Consider the following 23,217-nt stretch of genomic DNA (forward strand, 5'->3'; position numbering starts at 1 on the left):
GAATGTCAGCCGCACTCAGAAGTTAAAACAAATGAAGCCTCTGTTTTCTGAGTGACTAGACTGTGAGCGACGTCGCACTCAATCTACCGAAGAAGTTGACTTCTATTTAACCCTAATGGATCGTCACGATATTGAAGATCTGCTTGGGAGGTGAAAGTGTAACATTAAGTCTTTCCCAAACTCTTAAATTTAGCGAGAAGCGCGTTTTGTGTTCCAGCTTCAAATGTGAATAGCGAAAGAAATTTCAGTCCGGTCTGGAACGTTATCATGGACTGACGAAGCAAACTTGAACCGAAGCGAGTCGATTCATTGTAATTACGCCAAGAGGGGATTGTGTATTGCGTATTGAACCGGGGACCTAGAAACGACGGACAGGCTTCGTCCCGCCGTAGCCCTGTGTTTCACAACCCCACAACGGGCCACAGCAGTCCACCCACCGCCCACCACCGCCCCACGCCGAACCCAGGGTTATTTTGCGATTCTGTCACCAGTGGAAGCCCCCTCCCCTCCCCCCCCCCCTCCGCCCCCGGGAACGTCTCGTGCCAGACGCCAGACGAGTGTACCCCAAGTGTTTGCGTAGTTGAGTAAGTATGGTGTATGCGTTCGTGGAGAGAGTGTTTGCACAACAATCGCCGACATAGTGTAACTGAGGCGGAATAAGGAGAAGCAGCCCGCATTCGCCGAGGCAGATGGAAAACCGCCTAGAAACCATCCACAGGACGGCCGACACACCGGACCTCGACACACGCCTTCCCGCTCGGGAAGCAGCGCGTTAGACTGCGCGGCTAGCCGGCCGGGCCAGGAGGGGATAGTTTGCAGACAATTTTGTTCTTATTAGATTTCTAATTTGTTGGGTGGTCATGTTCACATATATGCATTTGAATCAATAAAACAGGGCTTGTTATTAAAAAAAATACAGCAATGTTTTTTTTTCGTTATGAGACCGGCGTAAGTTGCTACATACATGGTTTTCCTGTGGAACTTCAAACAATTTCCAAATCTTCATTATTACACAAAGCACGCTATTTTCTCTTACGGATCATAACTGTTTCGCTATTAGACTCTACCACACAGGAATACACGTCTACAGCTTAACAAGGTGATGTCAGTGTAGTTCCATCAGGTGGTGGGAGGTTTTCGGGGGCGACAGCAGCCTGCAGGCACACAGAGCTGCCAATAAACTGGTGGCAGCAGCAGCGCGGCCAGCGTCCCAGACCGGGCAGCCTCTGCCCTGAACTCCCCACTGCGCCTCGTTCGACCGCAGACCGCGCACTGCGAGCCTTCGTACTCGGGCACCACGCCTGAGCACGGACACAGTTGTAATCTGTCAGTAAGTGTCATCATGCGCTGCTGGAAACAAGCAGTACACCTGGACAGAGGACGTCGTGTTTGATCCTGTGATGGCATACGCCACCTGGGGCATAGTAGGTGTACTGGTAATGGTTTCAACGTCATCCTCTAACTAATAGCGTAATGGCATAGTTACCAGAGAGCCATTTGTGTCTACCGCTTAATAGGGAATGCTCACAGCCAGAAGGCTCAGTGTGGTTCTGACATGTGAAGCAAGCAGGCAACCATGCGACAGAGACGCACTAGTGCTTCATGCAGCCAACGGAGCGAGCTTGAAAGGGGTCAAATTGTGGTCTTCCAGGCTCTGGTATGGTCCATTCAGAATGATGCCACACAAGCTGGACGTGCTGCGACTGTTGTACAAGGATGCTGGTATCAGTGGTCACGAGAACGTTCTGAGAAACTCGTCATCCACGCAGCACGGACGCTCGCCATGATCGTTGTATTGTAAAGGCAGCAGTGGAAGACCTTACCCCTACCACAGCATAGATAAGAGGACTTCAAGACATGTCAACCGATTTGTTGCGAAACAATTACAACAGTGGGACTACGGGCACACATAAGTCTAGCCTGTCTTCCATTCACGCCACGTCATCGACGGGCACGGCTCGAATGGTGCCCTCAGAGGATCACCTGCAGGATGGAATGGCGCGCCCTCGTCTTCAGCGATGAAAGCAGATTCTGCCTGGACGCGAGTGATGGTAGTTTGCGGGTACAACGTAGGCATGGCGAGCGCTGTCTGGCAGAGTGCATTCGTCAAAGACACACTCTCCCCGTCCCAGGCTTTAAGGCCCGGGGTGCGATAAGCTACAGCTCTCGTACACCTTTGGTGTTTTTGGAGGGAACCCTAACCAGCACTCGGTACGTGCAGAACGTTGTTAGACCCGTTCCTTCACCGTTATTGCAACAGGGGGTGATGTGTTTTTCCAACAGGTTAATGCTCGATCACACACTGCCCGTGAAATTCAACTTGCTCTGTAAAACGTGCCAGCACGTTCTGTGGACTTGTCTGCAATCGAGCACGTGTGGGATCTGATGGGAAGAGTAATGACTCGTGAAACTCGTTAACCAACAACTATTACAGAACTACGTGAACAAGTCGATCAGGCGTGGAATAAGGTATCCCAGGACAGCATTCGCAACCTGTATACGATCGACTGGATGCCAGTCAGCGCCCGCGTTGCCGCCCGTGGAGGACACACCACGTACTAATACGGGTTTTTCAGCACGGGTCGATACCCGGTACCTCAGAACTGCTTGTGCTATTGGTCTTTAAATCTAATCACTTCATGTGCTTTATATGCGCTGTTGCAACTATACATTCTGAGTGGATTGGAAACTCTAAAGCGGTATACTAATATTTTCCCAGCAGTGTATTAAGTAGTGCTCACATCGTGAGCGATCTGTAGCACAAACAGTCCACCGAAACATGAAAACATCTCGGCGTACAGTGAATCATTTACCTTTCTGAATCAAATGACAAAACTTTCAAGACAGCTAAGTGGTGGGAGCATTAAGTGTAGCGGTGATTTTACTCGAGCAGAACGTCACATAATGAGTAAGATATCAGGATATTGTCTGAAACGAAGTGCCTACAAGAATGTTTCGTTTCTGAGAGGCCGGTTGTTCTTCGTCAGGTTTAGGCCACGGTAAGAAGTGTGCGACTTCGGCATAACTGTATCACGGTCACGAGTGCTTTCTCGTGTCCATGAGTTACGCATGAGGCCGCGTGGCCTTGCGGGTGGTGACACGCGATCCCTTCCATTAGGCCCGCAACCTAGAGCGTCTGACGGAGCCGGGAAGGCACGGGGCTGTCACATTCCGTGCGTGCAAGCCGAGCGCGAGATTTCGTTAGTGGCTGCTGAAAGCTGCTCTATGCCACTCTTGCGCACCATTTCTGGTTTCCGTGGCAGACGAAATTCGCAGAAGGTGCAGCTCCTTGCTTTTCTAGTGCAGGCTAGCCAATTTAGATCCTTCCATTCGAAAAGCGCGTCGTACTTCTCGTAGTGACGAAGAGAAAAATCTGATGGTGCGGAACTGTACCAACTACTGTTTTTCTACTTAGTGTGTTGCAACTATAGTGAAGGTAAACGCTGGCCAGCTTGAAAATGATATTTCTGCTTCATGATTATATCTGAGTGAGGAGGTGGTCCTCCTTTTTTCGCAGATAAGTTTTTTTTATTTTATTGTAATTTGTTCCATAAGACTTTACTATCAACCTGTTTAGATACTGACAGCTGCACGTTACAGTTATCGTTCTTCTGTTTAAGTTACACTAAATGTTTGAGATAAGGTTTTTCAAAGAACGTTCTATCAGAGAACGCTCAACACAAATAATATGAAACGCATACTGAAACAGCGCAGTGTTAGCTCCCAACGTGTTATAGCTATAAAATAAATCACATTCAAATGTTAAAATTGTATTCCGATAAGAACTCCATGATTTCCGTGAGAACACATATATTGTTCTCATTGGAAACTGGATATGTAACCAACTCAACTAATCCAGAAATTGTGTTGAAACGGCAAACATCAGTGTTCAAACATCATCTTGCAAAATTGTGGCGATGGTTCGTTTTGATAGAATGCGATTTTTAACCGTTTCTTGGTCAGTTGCACCTCAGCGCAGTGCCTTCCCCGAACGAGTTTTGTCATGTTCCATTGTTCTTGTTACTCGATCGCAATTGTCGATGCCAGACAGATATAAATTTTTTCTATGGAAGCTTAAAGTCAAAACATAAACCATTTGAAATGGCCTTCTTTTCCAGAGACGTCCTTCGTGAAGATATTGATGAAAAGCTGTGTTCGCTGTTCTAGGAGAAAATTTGAGTTCTTAACGAAAGGCTGAGCACCCCATATCCAGGTCTGAAGTAACTCTGCCACCCATTTTGTGTTCCTGATATATGTACGAATGAGCATTGAGACCGAATTATTCTATTCTCTCATTATCTGTGAATCTTATACATACAACAATGCAATTAACATCTTCGTTTACATGTAATTGTCATTTGTAGAGCTGTATATGGGTTTCTTTTTATTGTATTACTTAATTATGCTTGTTCATTTATTACACTTGTTAGAATACAATAAGGGAAAATTCATTCTTCAGTAACAGATACATAGAATTTGCAACTCGCTTGTATCAGTGTGAGAGGAAGGAAGCATAAATGACTTTACGATCCCTTCGACATCTGGATCATTATATACAGGGACATAGCTCAGTTTTGTCAATTAGCAGTTCAGGATTTCAGGGTGGATCTTAATATCTCGCCAAGATCAAAATAGACGGCGGAAGAGAATCATTTTGGGCTGCGGTGAAAAAGAGAAATGAAACGCCTGTAGTTTTGTGAGAGAAAAAAATAAACGACAGTTGACTGAAATGATTTGTAGAAACTGTAATAAACCTAAATCAGGACGGATAGGGGGGATTTTAACATTGCTTCTCTATGATTGTAGCCTACCCATCTGACAAACGCGGGATTGCCCGGGTATTCATTTTGCCAATTTTCTATTAGAAATAGAAACAAGATATGAACTTTATTTGTAATGAAGTAACGAAAAAAATCTTTTCCATGTATTCGTGAAAACACCTTTGAAGTCTTGAAAGAGTCGTATAAAGAAATATGCATAATGTACAGTATCCAAATTAAGAAACACGATCCTGGACAGTTTCTGTACTCTGGGCACAGCTGCTTCACGTCTCTTTGGCAACGCCTATCCACAGCTCTATAGACGGCTGTCGTTTTCGCCTACAGCAGTATTCACATCGCAGTTGAAAGCTGTTAAAAGCGCTGCCACGTGTTAGCGATTTACTTAAGTCGATTCGACTGTAGGTGTAGGACTGTCTTAGCAGTGAAGAAAAGTTCATTAAAACTTCATGTATATACTACAATGCAGAGAGAGAGAGAGAGAGACCATTCCGACCGACCTCTCTTTCGTCCTCTACTATTGCGGCAGTAAACGACAGCTTCAGGGGCACGTGGTTAGCACACACCTGTCCTGTGCGACAGTGACGGTTTTCCAAACCAGATGTGTTGCTTTCTGGTAAGCCTTCAGGCAGCTCCTAATTTGGATGAAATATGAAGGAGCCGAGCGGAATGGCCGTGCGGTTTGATGCGTCATGTCACGGACTGCGCGGCTCCTCCCGCCGGAGGTTCGAGTCCTCCCTCTGGCATGTGTGTGTTGTTGTTCTTAGCATAAGTTAGTTTAAGTAGTGTGTAAGGCTAGGGACCGATGACCTCTTCAGTTTGGTCCCTTAGGATTTCACACACATTTGAACGTTGGAAATATGGAGGAATTCCGACAGAGGAGCAACTTCTGTACGGGAGAGTGTTATACGTAGAGGATAGCGTACCCAGAAAATTATGATACTTTTTCTTGGATCCATCATAGACTCGGGACAGCGGCTGATCAAACAGTTTGTAGAGCAAAAATGGAACAACAGTCATGTTTCAATCAGTTCTTACTTATCTCTCCTTAAGCTACCAGTTTCGGCACTTCACTGTTTACTGCGACATCCTCAGGTCCCCATACACGCTGTGACTGAAGTACCACAAAGTCCGGTGCAGTACAACAGGAGCCATCAAATAAATCTGCTGAAGTGAGTACCGATGAACCATGTTACTTGGCACACCAGGGCGATCGATGGTTATGTCAGGGTACCTGTCCATCTATGTGAACGGCTGCTCTCAGCGTGGACCGTGCCTCGGATATAGGCGGTGGGGCAGTATTATGGTGCGTTTACAGCTGCGCGCCTTGCAGCTAGTCGCCGTGCGACTGTAGCTTGCCCTACACAAAAGCAAAGGGGTCCCATTTTAACACAAGTGTGAATGGATTCACTCGCACGGAAGTCTTGAGGAAGGGGCATGCACATACAATCATGTGACTACTTGCGTGTGGGAGAACCACAGTGTACGACCGAGGAGCCACCAGCACCAGCCATAGGGGAGCCAAAAGTTCTCAAGAAGGCTTTAACATAAGTCGAAACCGGTAAATAAATAAATATTATTGGGATCTCGGCTGTTTATTTTTAACCTAGACTAGGCGTAAGGCGAAGAGGTGTAAACGCACCTTTATGGTATAATGGACGTACACTTGGGCTTTTAAGGGAAGTGTGGAAATAATCGGAGGCTGCATGACTGCTGTAAACTATATGGAAGTTAAAGCGGACCATCTGCGTCTCTTAACGGTTACTGTCTTCTCCGACAGCAATGGTATCTATCTGCAAGACAAGTGTCAGTGTTGCAAGGCCAGAATCGTGTTACAGTGGTTTGAGGAGAATGACAGGGAACTCAATTTGATCCCTCGGCTACCAAATTCACACGACCTGAACCAGATAAGAGTTTTCACATGCTACCAGACGCCAGCGTGGCTCCGACAATCAAAATTTAAGCGAAATGCGTAATCTGTGTTTAGACATCCGATCCCACGTACTTCCGGCAAGCTGCCAAGTAGATGACGAATACATACCTCACAGAATTGCTGCTGTTGTGCATTCAGAAGGTGAACCCATACGCTCTTAAGCAGTCAATGGCTCATTAGTGTAGATACTAGTTTGATTTATACTTCAGTTTCCTAATAGTTTCGCTAGATCACCTGTGACGATACTATTTACGTGACCCGAGGCTCAGATATACAGGCGACCGCTGTGGCCGAGCGGTTCTAGGCTGTTCAGTCCGGAACCGCCAGGTTCCTACGGTCGTAGGTTCGCATCCTGCCTCGGGCGTGGATGTGAGTGATGTCCTTAGGTTAAAGTAGTTCTAAGTGTAGGGGACTGATGACCTCTGATATTAAGTCCCATAGTGCTTAGAGCCATTTGAACAATTTGAACCATCAGAAATACAATAAGGAACCTTAAGACAATGGGCAGGATATCATTTATTAGGACACGACAATCGTTGGCATACATCCAGAAGGTACAGCGAATCCAAAAAACTGGCATCACATGAGCCACGTGTCGGAGTCTACCTTGTCGGTTAGACACAGGGGGAGCGGGAAGACTCTGGAAGGAAATGCCTGACAAGGGCGGGCTTTTTAGTTTCTGTCCGTGTCGTGACGTTACGCTCGCTAGGGGCGCGCCGCCGCGCCGTGTGCATGCTCGCTTACTTGGGCGACTGCTTCTGCTGTCTTCCTGGCGACGCAGCCTAAACGTTTTCCGATAGCAGCGCGGCGCGGCGCGGCCGGCTCGCCCTGTAAATGTTACGGTGGCAGGCCGCAGGGGGCGGCGCCCTTATCACGGCCGTGTCCTTTCGCCTGCACTGCCGCCTCTCCCGCCCGGAACTTCTCTTCCGCGCAGAGCCGTATCCTCGAGGCGAGCCCCACCCCATACTTTCCACACAGCAGAAAATTCAGCTCCTCGTTCCGTATGTAATATTTATTTCCACTGAATTTTCACTTTATAGTCGAAGAGGATAAAACTTCTTCTGTGTATCAACACAAAGGTCACAAGCTTTGATATACGAGGCGTATTTCGAAAGTAAGGTCCGATCTGTCGCGAAATGGAAAACACAGTGAAAAATCAAAAGTGTTTTATTTGTAATACTTAGCCACACCTTCCAGCCACGTCTCTGCAGAGTCTCCGCTCCGTCTGAGACATTTGTTGTAGCTTGTACCAACTTTCCAATACTGTCGTCATAGAAGGCAGCCGCCTGCACTTTTCGCCGATTCTCTAAGCTGATCTGCTATTCGTTGTCTGTGTCAAAACGTTGACTTCATAGCAAGCGGTTCATGTCAGCAGAGATGAAAATCAGAGGGAGCAAAGTCCGGGTTGGATGAAGGGCGATCAAACACTTCCCATCGAAAACCCTGCAGGGCGTCCTCATTGCCCCTTCAGAGTGCGGCCGAGAACTGTCATGAAGAAGGAAATGCATGACAGTTATGTTGTGTGGGCTGCATCAAATCAGGCGTAATCTTTCACGGGCACTCATACTTGGCGGGAGACACTGTCTTCAAAGCATCTGTGTGCTCGGAACTGAAAAGACAGACGTGACGCGATCAACAGGCACACTGTCCGACACACCTATGTAAAGCTTTCTCGCATTTTCACTGTGGTTTCCATTTCACGACCGATCGGACCTTGCTTTCGGAATACGCCTCGTGCATGGGTTGGAAAAAAAATACGTTAACACCAAAAACACAACGTATTAAGGCGCCTATACGGTGCAGACAAACCGCTGTTATTCAAACCAGTCGTCTAGGAGTGGATAAATACATATCCCATATGCTCTTCGAGCGAATCTTGTACGATTCTTGCTGCAAAATATTGGCATGTTCAGGTAACGATAACGGAGATGGACAACGATGCCAACCACTTCCGTCACGAATAGATCACAAAGGCTCAATAATGCTGAGAGCTAGTGACTGTCGTTGCCAGGGGAGATACTACAACTCATCGTCGTGCTCACAGAAGCAGTCCTTGACGGTGGGGTGCTACGTATGTGAACGGGGCCCCTTTCGTCTTGGAACGCAGCCCCACCATTTGGGAACAGACACTGTCCCACAGGATGGACCTGATCGGCCAAACTGATCGCATATACCCCGGCAGTAATGCGACCTTGCAGGGTAACCATGGACTATCATGATATGTCTGACCACATCATCGCCGAATCTCCGCTGTTTCACTTTTGGGATGTAAACTCGGACAGTAGCTGGAAAAAGTGTCAAACAAGATTCATCGCACAAAATGGCTTTCTTCCATTTCTCTACAGTCCAGATTTTAAGGTTTCGGCACTACGTTTTCCTGTTACGAGCATATGCATTACGGATGAGTGACTTTGGAATTCCAGCTCGCCCTCCAGTTTCCAGATAATGGAACCCCCTTCGCGTTGTTTTGGTGCTGACAGCGTTCGCGAGTGCGACTTCCAGTTCTCCAGCGGCCATCTGTTGCGATCACTCTAGATACACTTCCGTCCTCGTTCTCTGTACGCGGTGTAAGTCTTCGATACGGTGCCTTTGGAAGCAACAAACACTTTGGCTCCCTTGGTTACGGAAGTACCCATCATACGTGCACCAACAATTTTTCCAAATTCGGATTCACCTAGCTCCAACTAACGCCCTGACGACTACACAAAAGACTGCTCTGAAAGTAGCGATGTACTGAGGACATCACACAAGTGCCGTTCATGGCTAAATAACAGCAGCGCAACCGGCAGACTTGACTAGTATCTTCATTTACGTTCCACCATGAATTTATTACGGAATTTTCACGTTTTTGTCCAATCCCTGTACCTCTTTAACTTTATAGAGACACGTGAGGCGCGAAATTGACCAAGTGGCGCAGTGAACTAAGGTGCTGCATTTGCACTTCGGAGCACCGGGGTTTTCGTGTCCAACCAGGTTCAGTAAACTGTAGAACGTGACTAAATCACATAAATTTATCATAAAATCACAAATAACATTACGCGGTTCGAGAAAATGCTCTCACCTTCAGGCAAAACACATAGGAAACGATATTTGAAAAGTTTTACTCCTTTAATAAAGGAAAAATGAAAATGTGGAGTCACTTATACTTTGTCATCGCTGCTTACTGAGCATGACGTTACGTCACAATTTTAAAAAGCTCGTTGTTGTGATTGTTCGCTTGAGGCGGCAGGAGCGAGACTTTTATTACACAGTATGTAACAAAAATGTGCGCCACAAGTTTCAGGAGACATTCCTGACAAGGAGACGAAGAAATTATATTACATGAATAAGTGTCTGGTGAAGCTTTGTTTTTATGTTGCAACTCATTTTCTCCAACACATTAATCATGGGAAACACACAAGAACAGAACGCACCAGCATACCACATGCGTGTGCGTATGGTTTGTGCGTATGGTTTCGCAGCCTTCCATAATACGGCCACGTAGACACTGGACATCTTGTACTGGGATTGCATACACAAGGGCTTTCAAATGTTCAAATGTCCCCACAAATAAGAGTGCTGTAGATTTAGGTCCGGAGACGGTGAAGGCCAAGCAATTGATCCGTCTCTGGTGGTGGTGGTGGTTAGTGTTTAACGTCCCGTCGACAACGAGGTCATTAGAGACGGAGAGCAAGCTCAGGTTAGGGAAGGATTAGGAAGGAAATCGGCCGTGCCCTTTCAAAGGAACCATCCCGGCATTTGCCTGAAACGATTTAGGGAAATCACGGAAAACCTAAATCAGGATGGCCGGAGACGGGATTGAACCGTCGTCCTCCCGAATGCGAGTCCAGTACGCTAACCACTGCGCCACCTCGCTCGGTGATCCGTCTCTACCTAGCCATCCATCACCGAATCTGTTACTTAGAAACAGGCCGACATTAACAGTAAATGAGGAGATGTTCCATAATGCATGAAGTACATGTTTTGTCACACAGCTAAAGGCACGTCTGCTACAGATCAGGCAGAACATTCTCTGCGAAATTATGGCAAGTTCGAGACTTTGCGGAAAAAATGAGGCCCTGCCAAACAGTCACCGACAATGCCGGCCCAAATATTGACAGAAAATCTTTGTTGATGACTTGCTTCAACAGTTGCGTGAGGAATGACGTCTGCCCATACCTACCGACTGTGAAAATTTACAGCGTCTCATCTGTGATCAGCACTATTGCACTAAAATTAGGGTTGACACTTTGTTGAATGAACCATCTGCAGAAGAGTACCCGCGCAGGAAAATCTTATGCTGATGGTGCCTGCATACGCTGTGAATGGTATCGATGTAGCTGGTCGTCGTGTATCACTTGCCAGACAGTCGTGTGTTCAACATCCAGTGTTGCAGCCACATGTCTTGTAGTGACACTAGGGTTATCATCAACTTCATGAGGAATTGACGCCTCCCGCTGCGGTGTCCTCGTCCTTCTAGGCCTCCACCGGTAGCGAGTATCAGGCTTAAATGCTCCATATTTCCTAACACGACGATCAACAACTTCAAACGTTTTCCTGTAGGGGCACCTTCGTCCTGGAAATCTCTCCCGGTAGAAACGTCGAGCGGGAGCAACTAATCCATACACCATATTGGCATCTGCTCTCTACATTTTGAATCTTCCCCTTAGAAATTTTTTTTTAGCGCAACGCAATCTGACTTTCAATAATCCCTACAAAAGAATGGCCCTGACCAACATTAACCTATACCTTTCACAAATCACTTACCTCACAAAAATCTTCGTTACTCGAACTACTGCAATGCAGCGAGCGCCACTACTGCCAGCTAAATAAAAGATTCAAACTACGGAAGGCACTAACTACTGATAGGCATAGTTAGCAAATGAAAGATTTTAATAGAGAACAAACAATGTATTTACCTTAATAGTCATAATATATATAGCAGTTCATGACATCCAGTCTTACAAATTTCAAAACTCCGCCATCTCTCTCCCCACATCCACCACTGCTGGCGGCCCACCTCCAACTGCGCAACGCTACGCGCTGTTCACATCCAGCTGCCGCTGCCCAACACTACAATGGCAGACAACAATGCAAACTAGCCACAGACTGCACACAGCACAGCCAGTGATTTTCATACAGAGCGCTACGTAACGTTGCCAATAAGAAAACAAACAGCCTACTTACATAGCCCCATGCTCCCCACAAAAAGTTTTACAAATTGTTTTGGGCACTGGCCAATACAGATTTGAAAAAAATTTTCATAAATACAGTAAGAAAGATATCAAATGCACACACTTATTAATACAATGTTGGTCAAAAGCTAAAATTTTCTCACAGTCCATAAAACAGTCCTGATCATTCATCACAGTAAAACTGCCTTTTCTTTTCTCAAAGTCTGAGCAGTAAAAGACAATGCACACGGAAGTAGTGGATTTCCATGCAGTCTTGAAGAAGTAGTGTTGTCCTTCCAACGGAAAGACAGTGCTGACTCTTGACATGCTGACAGGTAATGGGCCACAACAGAGCAAACCCACAGCACAGTCATTCGACGTTTTGAAGAATATTGGTAGGTAGGTCATCACAGAGCAGACCCACTGTAGTGCTGGTAGAGACTACGGTATTGGTGGGCCACCAGAGGTGCAGACCCACTGCAGTCCTTGAAGAAATAATGGTGTTGGTGGGTCATCAAAGATGCAGACCCACTGTAGTCCTTGTAGAGATGGCCAGCAGCCATCTGTTGTGACTGTGCAGGTGCACAATCACCATTGAAGAGTCTTGTGGATAATGTAGCAAGTCCATAACCACAACTTGTGCACTCACAAAGTTTTTGGAATTGTCCTCAGAACCAGCAGTGCTGTTATCCAGTCCCTTGCTGAATTATTAACACACGTGCAAACACTAACAGTCCCTACTTCTCACATATTGTCCAAATACTATGAACAACAGAAACGTGTGCAGTGAAATGGAACTTACAAGTTACTTAATTTGATGAACTGGTGTCAATTACAATTTTATGACATAAGAATACAGTTACAAAGGTACAAAATATATCATTAAAGAACATAAAAATACAGATAACATTTGTAGTAACACAAACTTTACAAAAGAATAGAAATAAACATATACATCAGTGTTACAGGAATTATGAAAAAATATCAGAATAACTTTTGAAACATCAACTTCACACATGAGCATTAAAACAAAACAATAAATAATGTCTAAACATCTTTACAAAGTAAATAACATATTATTAGAAAAATTCTACAACATAACTCTTGTTAGCTGAACACATAAAGACAGGAAAAACGCAAATATACAAGAGTACACAAACACATAGGGGGATAACACAATGGAAAGGACAGGGTTCGTTTTCAGTGTAACATTTGGTACTGTAGTGCAACCCAAAACTTCATTCCTCTTATTTCAACATTTGTTTTCACCAAAACATTCTATCCAAGCATGCTTTCTGTATTTATATGTTCACATATTTCTTACCTCATTATTTATTTTCCATTATATTACATCATTTATTTCCAAGAAAATCCTACCTAAACTTGTTGTCTCTAAACCCTACTTTTTTGTTCATATCCTCTTTCAAATACTTTTTTTGGCCAAACCATATTCTTATAGCTTCTCAATGCATTTCTTCCAATTCATCACAACTCGTTCTCTTATATAGCCTACCCCATCTTAAGCTAACTTAAATCTACTGAACTCAGATGCTAAACTAAGGAACGAGGCAATGCAGCAGCACATAACAAATAAACACAAACAGCAATGACAAAAAATTCAAATTGTAAAGCAAGCAGCAGTAAATCTAAATTAACAGATAAAATGCAAAATTACAACTAATATGAGCCAATGTGCAGCAACAAGAAAAATAAATCAATAGTAAAACTGGCTTAACAGAATAATGTAAAGTGAAATTTAGTAGCACTATGCCTGGCAAACAGCAGCAGCAAATGCAATAACTTATATCTAAACATGACATAGCTCAAGCAGAAAAAATATTACACTAAAGACAACAATGCAGAAATGGGAAATGTCTATTTACATCTTAATGTCTATGTCATTAAAGTGGTGCACCACAACTTATTCTACAAAAGAAATTACCAAGTACTTGAAAAGAAAATTATGTATACAATTCCTGTGAAGGGGAAATGTCTTTTTTGTGCTCCTTCGTTTTTTTTCTGAAGTACATCATAAAGTTATGATTTACTGGATCTGAAGGCATAAAATATTTATATTAGTACATCTATAAAATTTTATTTTAACCAATACTTCAGTGTAGCTAGAAACTAGATACTAAACAAAATGAGCAATCTCTCAACTAGAAAGACAATAGATGTAAAATGTTACTCATAATTTCATTAGGCATTTTAGTAAATATCATAAATTAAGAGCTCCACAGTGCAATCATACGTTTTCAAGTTTGAGCGTGTCGTATTTGCGATACTTTCTACAAAGAAATGTCAATAGCGAGGATAATGGCCTCTCCTTTTTTTTCCACCTGTGCCTCTGAAAGGCACACACTAATGGCTTTCTTTTGTCAGACGACTATCTCTCAGCTGGACGACCAAAACGCATTATGTCAAGGTCACTTACCTTTCTTAACAAAATATGTATTTACGACAGCAGTTTCTGCTACAGTGACAGTCTCATATAAAAATATTTTCACAGGTTGAGAATTTGCGTTACAAATGTGTAGAAAATAAAATCCTATAAATATAACAGTGTCCAAAAAATTTTCGACAGCATTGTAATACATTCACGCATGTACACACATTTCATAATTCTTAAAGTACGATTCTTGGTTTCCAACATCCTTTTCCACAAATCAGAGTCCCTAACCACTACTCATTATTCCTTACCTTATTATACATATACATATTCGTCAACACTTCTTCAATATTTCATCATAAGAAATACGTAGCATAATCAAATAGCTCATATATGGTAGCATCATCTTATTGATCATAAACATACCTCAACAGCATAATACACATCGTCGTCGTAAAAATAACATCATAACACCGCAGTCAAATCTCAAAAACGTCGTAGCTTTCTGCAATAATATCAAAACCTAAAAAAAATTCTCTGCTCATTTCAATAGTGTCATCTACCTCAAACGTACTTTAAAAATCATGATCCCATACCAAATACATCATTCAAAGCTCTCATAGTATCCAATGGTTCCGAAAAAATATGAACAGTTCACAAAATACAGACAAAATACAATTTCATAAGTGTGAAGTTACCCAACTGTGTAATTGCGTAAACATGTGTCACTGACGTAGTAAAAAAAATGTTTATCTCTCAGTTAAATGATCAGATAGCTGTGTAATTTGTGTGTTAGAGAAATATGGTACCGATGTGTAAAGTTGTATAAGCAAATACCATATTAGCTAGGGCTCCTTGTGCTTGCCAAACACATGGTACACAAAGTAAGCGTGTACCCCCCTGAGGATTAATGTAATTGTACCCTCAGGTGTTACAGATTACAGAAATGGAATGAAATGTATCACGGAAAACTTTCATTGTAATTCAAAAATCTTGAAAAATAAATGGTTTAAGTACAAAATTAATCACTCAAATGCATCTCCTGTAGCGCTGAATGAGCGGCTTGCTGTAAGATAATTCTGTGGAACTGTCGTAGTTATCGTCCTCTGTAAGCAAAGTTCTGCTGAAGTGAATGTACTTACCTCATGATAAACAAAAGTGAAATGCTTTGCGTATAGATACCTTACTTATTACGTTTATTGCCGTGATGAAGAAAGTACTGTACTGTAACATATTGTTGTGCTACGGAAAAGGCTGTTTCATTGTAGCTATACCACAAAAGTTACTACTAAAACATGTTTTACTTTCCAGAATAATGCAGAAAAACTGTGCAGATATAAAACAGAAACACCGCAAAAGCAACATTGTAAATTGTCACTCATTAGTAGCGTCGTGATAAAATCGTGTAGTTGTCACATAAACTAACCACTGTGTCATCTGGTATCTCACAGAAAGTACTTTAAATCCAGAATGTATTTTCAAGTAAACCAAAATGTTGCATTAAAATCTCATTAGCAGTACTGGTAAATGTTATAAGTATGTGAGCCTTATAGTCGTTACGTAATCGTGCAACAAACAAGCAAGAATGTACACTCACAATAACACTGTGACGTCTGTTCACTATAACAATGCATTCGTAATTTCTGTTTGAATAAGTTCTCTTGGTTCTTGATTGGATATTTAACTTCAAAACATTGTTGCATGTTAACAGTTTCTCAGTGTGACAAAGCGTACTAGTAGCGTGAATTGAAAAGTTTTATGGCAAAGACAAAGTTAAAAAGCAGATTATCTTTTAATAAACAGTTTTACATTTGAAATGTGGTACAATTTTTTACTCTTCAAAGTACTCAGAGTTTCAACTTGAACGCAATTATCATGCAGTATACGTCGGTAAAGAACACTGGAATTTTTCTCAAGGTTAGCTTCTATGTTATTTTTCTCTGAGCCAGCCGGCGCACGTGGATGCCTGCGGTGCGAGTCATTGTCTGTCTCTTTGTTGGCGCGCATTGTTATTGGGATTAGGAGACCTAACTTCTACAAATTCGCCTTGCCGAGAGGGCCCAGCTGTGTTAGAATCCCGCCAGTTCTGATGAAATTCACGTCTGTCGTTATGATTATATCGTCTGTCGTCATGTCGGTAGTTCCTGTGGTTTCTTTCTTGTCGGTCATGTGGTGGAGAATTTCTCCCTGAATTGCGCGCTGGACCATTGCATCTAAAGTTATTCTGTCTCCCTTGATAATAATTATTTTGGTTCCCATATTGTCTGTTTCTACGGTAATCTCTGTCATATTCATTACTACGGAAATGCGATCTTTCTCTGTAACTGTTATTACTCTGCCAGTGGTTGTCATATGGGTGGCGTCTGTTTTGGTCACGATTTGCGTTGTAAGAATAGACTTGTCGTGTCCAGTTATTGTTTCTGTCGTCACGGAATTGTGACGGTGTGACCTGTAGTGATTGTTTTCCTGTTTTCGCACCCCGCAACTGTCTATGTCGATTTCTAATTCTTGTAAGAGTCCCTGAAAAGCTTCAATGTCGTCTTTGCAACGTCCTGCTAAAATAATATGTCGTAAATGTTCAGGCAGTTTGATTAAGCAAATGCGGATGAGTTCTGAGGGGCTGTATGGGTTAGACAGGTACTGATTCTTGTGCAACATGTCTTCAAAATATTTCACAAGACTGGAAAATTCAGATTGTTCAAAGTGTTTCATCATCATGATGCTATGTTTTACTCGGTCTTGTGTGGCTTGAGACCAATATGCTGAGAGGAAGGCATGGTAAAATTCTCCTTCACTGTGGCAATCGTGAATGACCGATCGCAATCTTACAGCTGGTTCATTCTCTAAGTAGCCACACATAAATTCTAATCTGTGTTCTAATGACCAGTTGGGAGGAAAACAATGAGAGAATTGATGGAGCCATGCTTGTGGATGAATGTCGTTGCCAGAATTCTTAAATGTTTTGAATTTACGTGTAGTAATGAACAGCTTATAGTCAAAATCTTCATGTCGGCGAGTGGCGTGTCGGTCATTGTTACGTCGTTTCGGCGGTTCCAACTCAACATTCGGTGTACCTTGCCAATTTCTTTCATAATTTCCGAAGTGCCCTGAGTTATTATTTTGTGGCTGTTCCGTATTTCTATGTCCCTATATATGTAGTACAAGTTTATATGCCAACTAGCTCTGCAGATGATGAAGAAATTGATGAAATGTATGACGAGATAAAAGAAATTATTCAGGTAGTGAAGGGAGACGAAAATTTAATAGTCATGGGTGACTGGAATTCGTCAGTAGGAAAAGGGAGAGAAGGGAACATAGTAGGTGAATATGGATTGGGGGGAAGAAATGAAAGAGGAAGCCGCCTTGTAGAATTTTGCACAGAGCATAACTTAATCATAGCTAACACTTGGTTCAAGAATCATAAAAGAAGGTTGTATACCTGGAAGAATCCTGGAGATACTAATAGGTATCAGATAGATTATATAATGGTAAGACAGAGATTTAGGAACCAGGTTTTAAATTGTAAGACATTTCCAGCTGCAGATGTGGATTCTGACCACAATCTATTGGTTATGAACTGCAGATTGAAACTGAAGAAACTGCAAAAAGGTGGGAATTTAAGGAGATGGGACCTAGATAAACTGAAAGAACCAGAGGTTGTAGAGAGTTTCAGGGAGAGCATAAGGGAACAATTGACAGGAATGGGGGAAAGAAATACAGTAGAAGAAGAATGGGTAGCTCTGAGGGATGAAGTAGTGAAGGCAGCCGAGGATCAAGTAGGTAAAAAGACGAGGGCTAATAGAAATCCTTGGGTAACAGAAGAAATATTGAATTTAATTGATGAAAGGAGAAAATATAAAAATGCAGTAAATGAAGCAGGCAAAAAGGAATACAAACGTCTCAAAAATGAGATCGACAGGAAGTGCAAAATGGCTAAGCAGGCATGGCTAGAGGACAAATGTAAGGATGTAGAGGCTTGTCTCACTAGGGGTAAGATAGATACTGCCTACAGGAAAATTAAAGAGACCTTTGGAGAGAAGAGAACCACTTGTATGAATATCAAGAGCTCAGATGGCAACCCAGTTCTAAGCAAAGAAGGGAAGGCAGAAAGGTGGAAGGAGTATATAGAGGGTTTATACAAGGGCGACGTACTTGAGGACAATATTATGCAAATGGAAGAGGATGTAAATGAAGATGAAATGGGAGATAAGATACTGCGTGAAGATTTTGACAGAGCACTGAAAGACCTGAGTCGAAGCAAGGCCCCGGGAGTAGACAACATTCCATTAGAACTACTGATGGCCTTGGGAGAGCCAGTCATGACAAAACTCTACCATCTGGTGAGCAAGATGTATATGCCATTTATTTTTCCCAAATAACTTTTGGTCCAGAGGCAAAAAAAAAAATGCATTACAGAAAAGTTTAACTACAAAGGTGGTATTAACAAGTATGATTGCTTTTCATGTAACTTTCGTCTCGAAGATATGAGCACAACTACCTTTGTTTTTAATTGCGACCTACATTTCTATGTCATCTACTTCCGTGCTACAAGATCAGTTCAGAAAAGTATCACAATGAACCATTCACATATACATGACGTTATGAAAACCGTTGCCCAGAACTGACTTGGCTGTGCTGTTCTAGCGCTTAGAGCAAGCAAACGGGACAACGTAACTCGCCCACTTGTAGTGTTGAGACTAAACAAATGTAAACACTAGGTAAATGAACTGCAGTCATTCAGTCAACAATCTTCGCTCGAAGATTTGTGTGAGTGTAGTGTACACCAGCGAAGGGAAGGTAGAAATCCTACTTGCCTATGGAGAATGTCAGTTAACAGAACAGTAACTGCAGCAGTGTTATCTTATTTACATTGCGGGTAAACATTGTGTAATGCTGTAAAACTTTTAAACGGTGTGTAGCTCTTCGTTTGTACATTGGAATCACCAAAGCTATGTAGTGCTGCCGTAATAAATGGATATCCTTTATTCTGCTGGCACCGTTAGACGCACGCACTTCTTTCCCACTGCACGACGGTCGCTTCCAGCAGCTGGAAAAACCAACCGTATCCGCTGGTCTGCTGCGTGTCTACGCCGGCCGGTGTGGCCGAGCGGTTCTAGGCGCTACAGTCTGGAACCGCGCCACACTACGGTCGCAGCTTCGAATCCTGCCTCGGGCATGGATGTGTGTGATGTCCTTAGGTTAGTTAGGTTTAAGTAGTTCTACGTTCTAGGGGACTGATGACCTCAGAAGTTAAGTCCCATAGTGCTCAGAGCCATTTGAACCATTTTTTTTTGCGTGTCTACTAGGAGACGTTGATCTCCGTCCTGGCGCGCCTGTCACGCGAATCAACTGTGACATTCTTGTACATGTTCTTGTTGAGCTGGTTCTGGAAGTACATCGTATGGCTTGTGAACTTATCACGGATATTACGTAACTTATCTTAATGTTATGCTTTATTAATACTTCACATCAAGACTTCACAACCAACTCAGATGTAAAATTTTAGCCCGGTACAGGTTTTCTGCGCTTTCCTTTGATCGATTAAGGCGAATTCCGGTAGGGCTTCTTCAAAAAGACGCGACGTCTGCATCGGTCAGCTGCAGGAATGAATGCAATACTAACGGCACTGCATTTCGACTCTATTCTGAGCTTATTCTTCTCGATTTACCAGGCACCCACGGAAGATCGTGGAACGATCGTGACTCCTGATGCTTAAAAACGACCGAAGCAGGTAGTTAAAGGATATGAGGAATATTGTAGTAATTTATGTACTATGCGAACATTCTTTTGATACTGTCAAATAGGTCCCCCAGACAAGACAAATTACTGTAAAGTGCTTTGGTCATTTAAGTATGTTACCATACTATCACATTAAGTTGTAGGCTGTCATGTAATGATGCAAAGATTACTGAAATGATAGCTTGTAGTTTTCCTTAGCCCTTGGGTTAGTTAAATCGCGACCCTGTAATGCACCAAACCCTAGTTCTCACAAAACTCTCCTTTTATGCAGGCCACAACTACCTTTCAGTAATCGACTTCGTTTTCCTTGGTGCTGTGTCAGATTCAATGCTATGATGTTCTCGTAGTCACAGAGTTAAAATAACTGACATGTGGAACATTCCTACCCTGTTTTGATACAGCTGTTTGTTCCTTTCCAAGAGAAAAAAGAATGAAATGTGAGTATGGCTTTATTGGCCGGGAGACCCAATCTGGAGTTGTTCGGCTGCCTAGTTAGTGCAAGTATTTTCATCGACGCCACCACGGCGACTTGCGCGTGGGTGAGGATGAAATTATAATGAGGAAAACACGAGCACACCCAGTCCCGTGCGGAGAAAGTCACCGACGTGACCTGGAATCGAACCCGCGGCCCCGGCAGCGCTAACTATAAGACCACGAGCTGATGACTCTTTTTCGAGGAACGGACTGCTTTCGAGGTCGTAAAACTTGCCAAACAATTTTATGTCAAAATGTAACAGAATCGTTGCAAGTTCACACTGCCGTAGCTAGGAAAGAGGAAAATCCTCTTATTGAGTTGGTGCCTAGCGGATTTAATAATTTCATCAGAAAACCGAAACGTAGGCACTGCGTTCTTGGCTGGAATGCGCACGCAATTCGGGGCATTTGGTCCTAACCATACCGCCATCAAGCAATGACAGAAAGCAAGTTCGTACGGAAAATGAGGCACAAGCAGTTTCTCGCCATTTAGCAGTTAAGTCCGTAGCTGCGACAGACTACCCACTGTTTGCTGTGCTCTCCCCATCTGTAAGAGCTCCAGAGACAGGGCACTGACGGCGCCTTTCGCCGCCGCTCAGGTTCTTTCTCCCTCTACCGACTGTAGGGTGTCATATAGCCACTCGCGCCCTATGCTACGTTTGCGTAGTTTTATTTTCTGTATTTTTGAACGTTTAGTACATACGTAAAATCTGATAGCGGGGCGAATTGGGAACATCTTTTACAACTCAATCAATATGTATTTTTCAGTAAAAACATTTCTGTAATTGGGATAGGTAGATGACACTGTTTCCCGACACAGGGTGGCTTCGCCCGTTTTGGGCGACGTCCTGGCAGAGAAACTACCCAGTATCTTCCTCTCCAGTTGTGTGCCTGCGGCAGGGATCTTCAGGGAAAAGACAAAATGGGTCCAGTACTCTTAACTCGCCATGTTGGACCTTTGTTACTTTCACCTGCTCTGCCATACTGGATAACGAAACTGGTCGCTAAATAAATGGCTGAAAGGCTTCACTTTGACCCTTAAACAGTTCTCTTCACAAGGATACCAATTCCAAATTATAGTGTACTCACGTTTCCAACTTAACTTGGACGAACATAGACGTACTAAAAACTGAAATACACAGTACAGATGTTGCACAACATCAATAATGTGTATCTTAGTTTTTAATATAACAGGTTCTGTATTTCAATATACTTCGAAAATTCACATATTAACATTTTGATTAAAAATTGTTACTATTGGAGTACACAAGAATTGGCTCTATACTGAGAGTGCATTTTTCACGAACCACTCTACCAACTTTAAGTTCAAAGTGACTGGAAAGAAGCACAAGAAACGTTCGCACATAAGAAGGACGAAAGAACGAGCCCGCAAAATTTGAGACTAGTTTCCTTGACATCGGTTTGCTGCAGAATTCTTGATCATGTTCAGAGTTCGGATATAATAAAATTACTTGACGGAGCAAAGTTTATATCTACAAATCAACAATGATTTAGAAATTGTCGCTCGTTCAAAACTCAACTAGCCCTTTTATTGCACGATGTGCCGCGAATCGTGGATGAAGAGCAACAGGAAGAATTCATGTTACTAGGTTTCCAAAGAGCGTTTGACACAATGCTACACTGCAGACTGTTAACAAAGGTCCTAGCACAGGGTGTGGGTTCTCATGTATGTGAGTAGACCGAAGACTGCTTTAGTAATAGAACCCAGCAAGTTGCCTCGGTGACGATTGTTCGTCGAAGACAAGGGTATGGTCAGGAAAGCCCCAGGCGAGAGTGATAGGACCGCTGCTGTTCCCTCTATAGGTACGCGTATGATCTGACGGATAAGATTGAGAGGCACCCTCATGCCTTGCTCATACTGTGGCATCAAGCAGTCAGGCCTGCAAGATGAGTGGTCTGCCAAGCGAGTGGATTCATTCTTATTTATCGAGTAACATGAACTCTCGTACTCACAATTAAGTTACAAATTATCCTCCTGTATGAATAATACGCAACGGAAACGCACATATGACTATCAGTAATTTACAGAACTCTGACTGTTCACTACGCACTGGCAATACCACATTTTCTTTTTGTCTTTTATTTAACGGCTTTTATCAACACGTGGCCACCGCACTGAATATGAATGGCGCACACATTATAAATTCGGGACATCATGACAACATACAATTCGAAGGAAAAGTCCACCAATCTTTTTCTTTTCACTATCTTATTTATTCAGATAAATTCTATAACCTAAACACACAAATTCTATAACCTACAACAATAACACATGAGAAATTCCGCCCAGTGGGCATGGCTTTACATTGGTGAATCTCTACCTTATGGTTTCGTAATTATTTAACGCTACAGTGCACTTTCTGGATAGGATGGTGGATCTTTTATTATATCTCACACTTCGACTCTCACAATCATCATCACGTAACTTTCCTCCAGACCGAGCAGTACAGAAGGAACAAGCATAACCCACTAATCTTTTGAAACTACCTTGCTACTCTCCCATGTAAACCACACATACTTAAATTACATGACATACACCACACTACAACATGAAATGCTACACAGGGAATAGTCACAACATTATCACTTTCAGCTTTCCCACTTCAATTAATATTTATCCCAGTTTCACACGACACAGCCCCACTTCGTAATTCTACTTTCCTACTATGAACTCTGGAGATATATGCACGTCTTCCTGTGCAATGCAAGCCAAGTGGCGTTGCTGGATAG

The 23,217-nt window shown here is 43.0% G+C and overlaps 1 protein-coding gene and 1 non-coding gene across 2 annotated transcripts in view; one reads left to right on the forward strand and one right to left on the reverse strand.

The window, feature by feature from the left end:
- The window catches only part of LOC126262642 (uncharacterized), a 358,396-nt gene that overhangs the window by 56,245 nt on the left and 278,934 nt on the right, over positions 1 to 23,217 (forward strand). The window lies entirely within an intron of this gene.
- Positions 10,495 to 10,567, reverse strand: Trnaa-cgc (transfer RNA alanine (anticodon CGC)). Its single transcript has one exon. It is a non-coding gene; the product is annotated as a tRNA-Ala (tRNA).

Source organism: Schistocerca nitens, chromosome 6, assembly GCF_023898315.1.
Source record: "Schistocerca nitens isolate TAMUIC-IGC-003100 chromosome 6, iqSchNite1.1, whole genome shotgun sequence".
NCBI lineage: Eukaryota > Metazoa > Arthropoda > Insecta > Orthoptera > Acrididae > Schistocerca > Schistocerca nitens.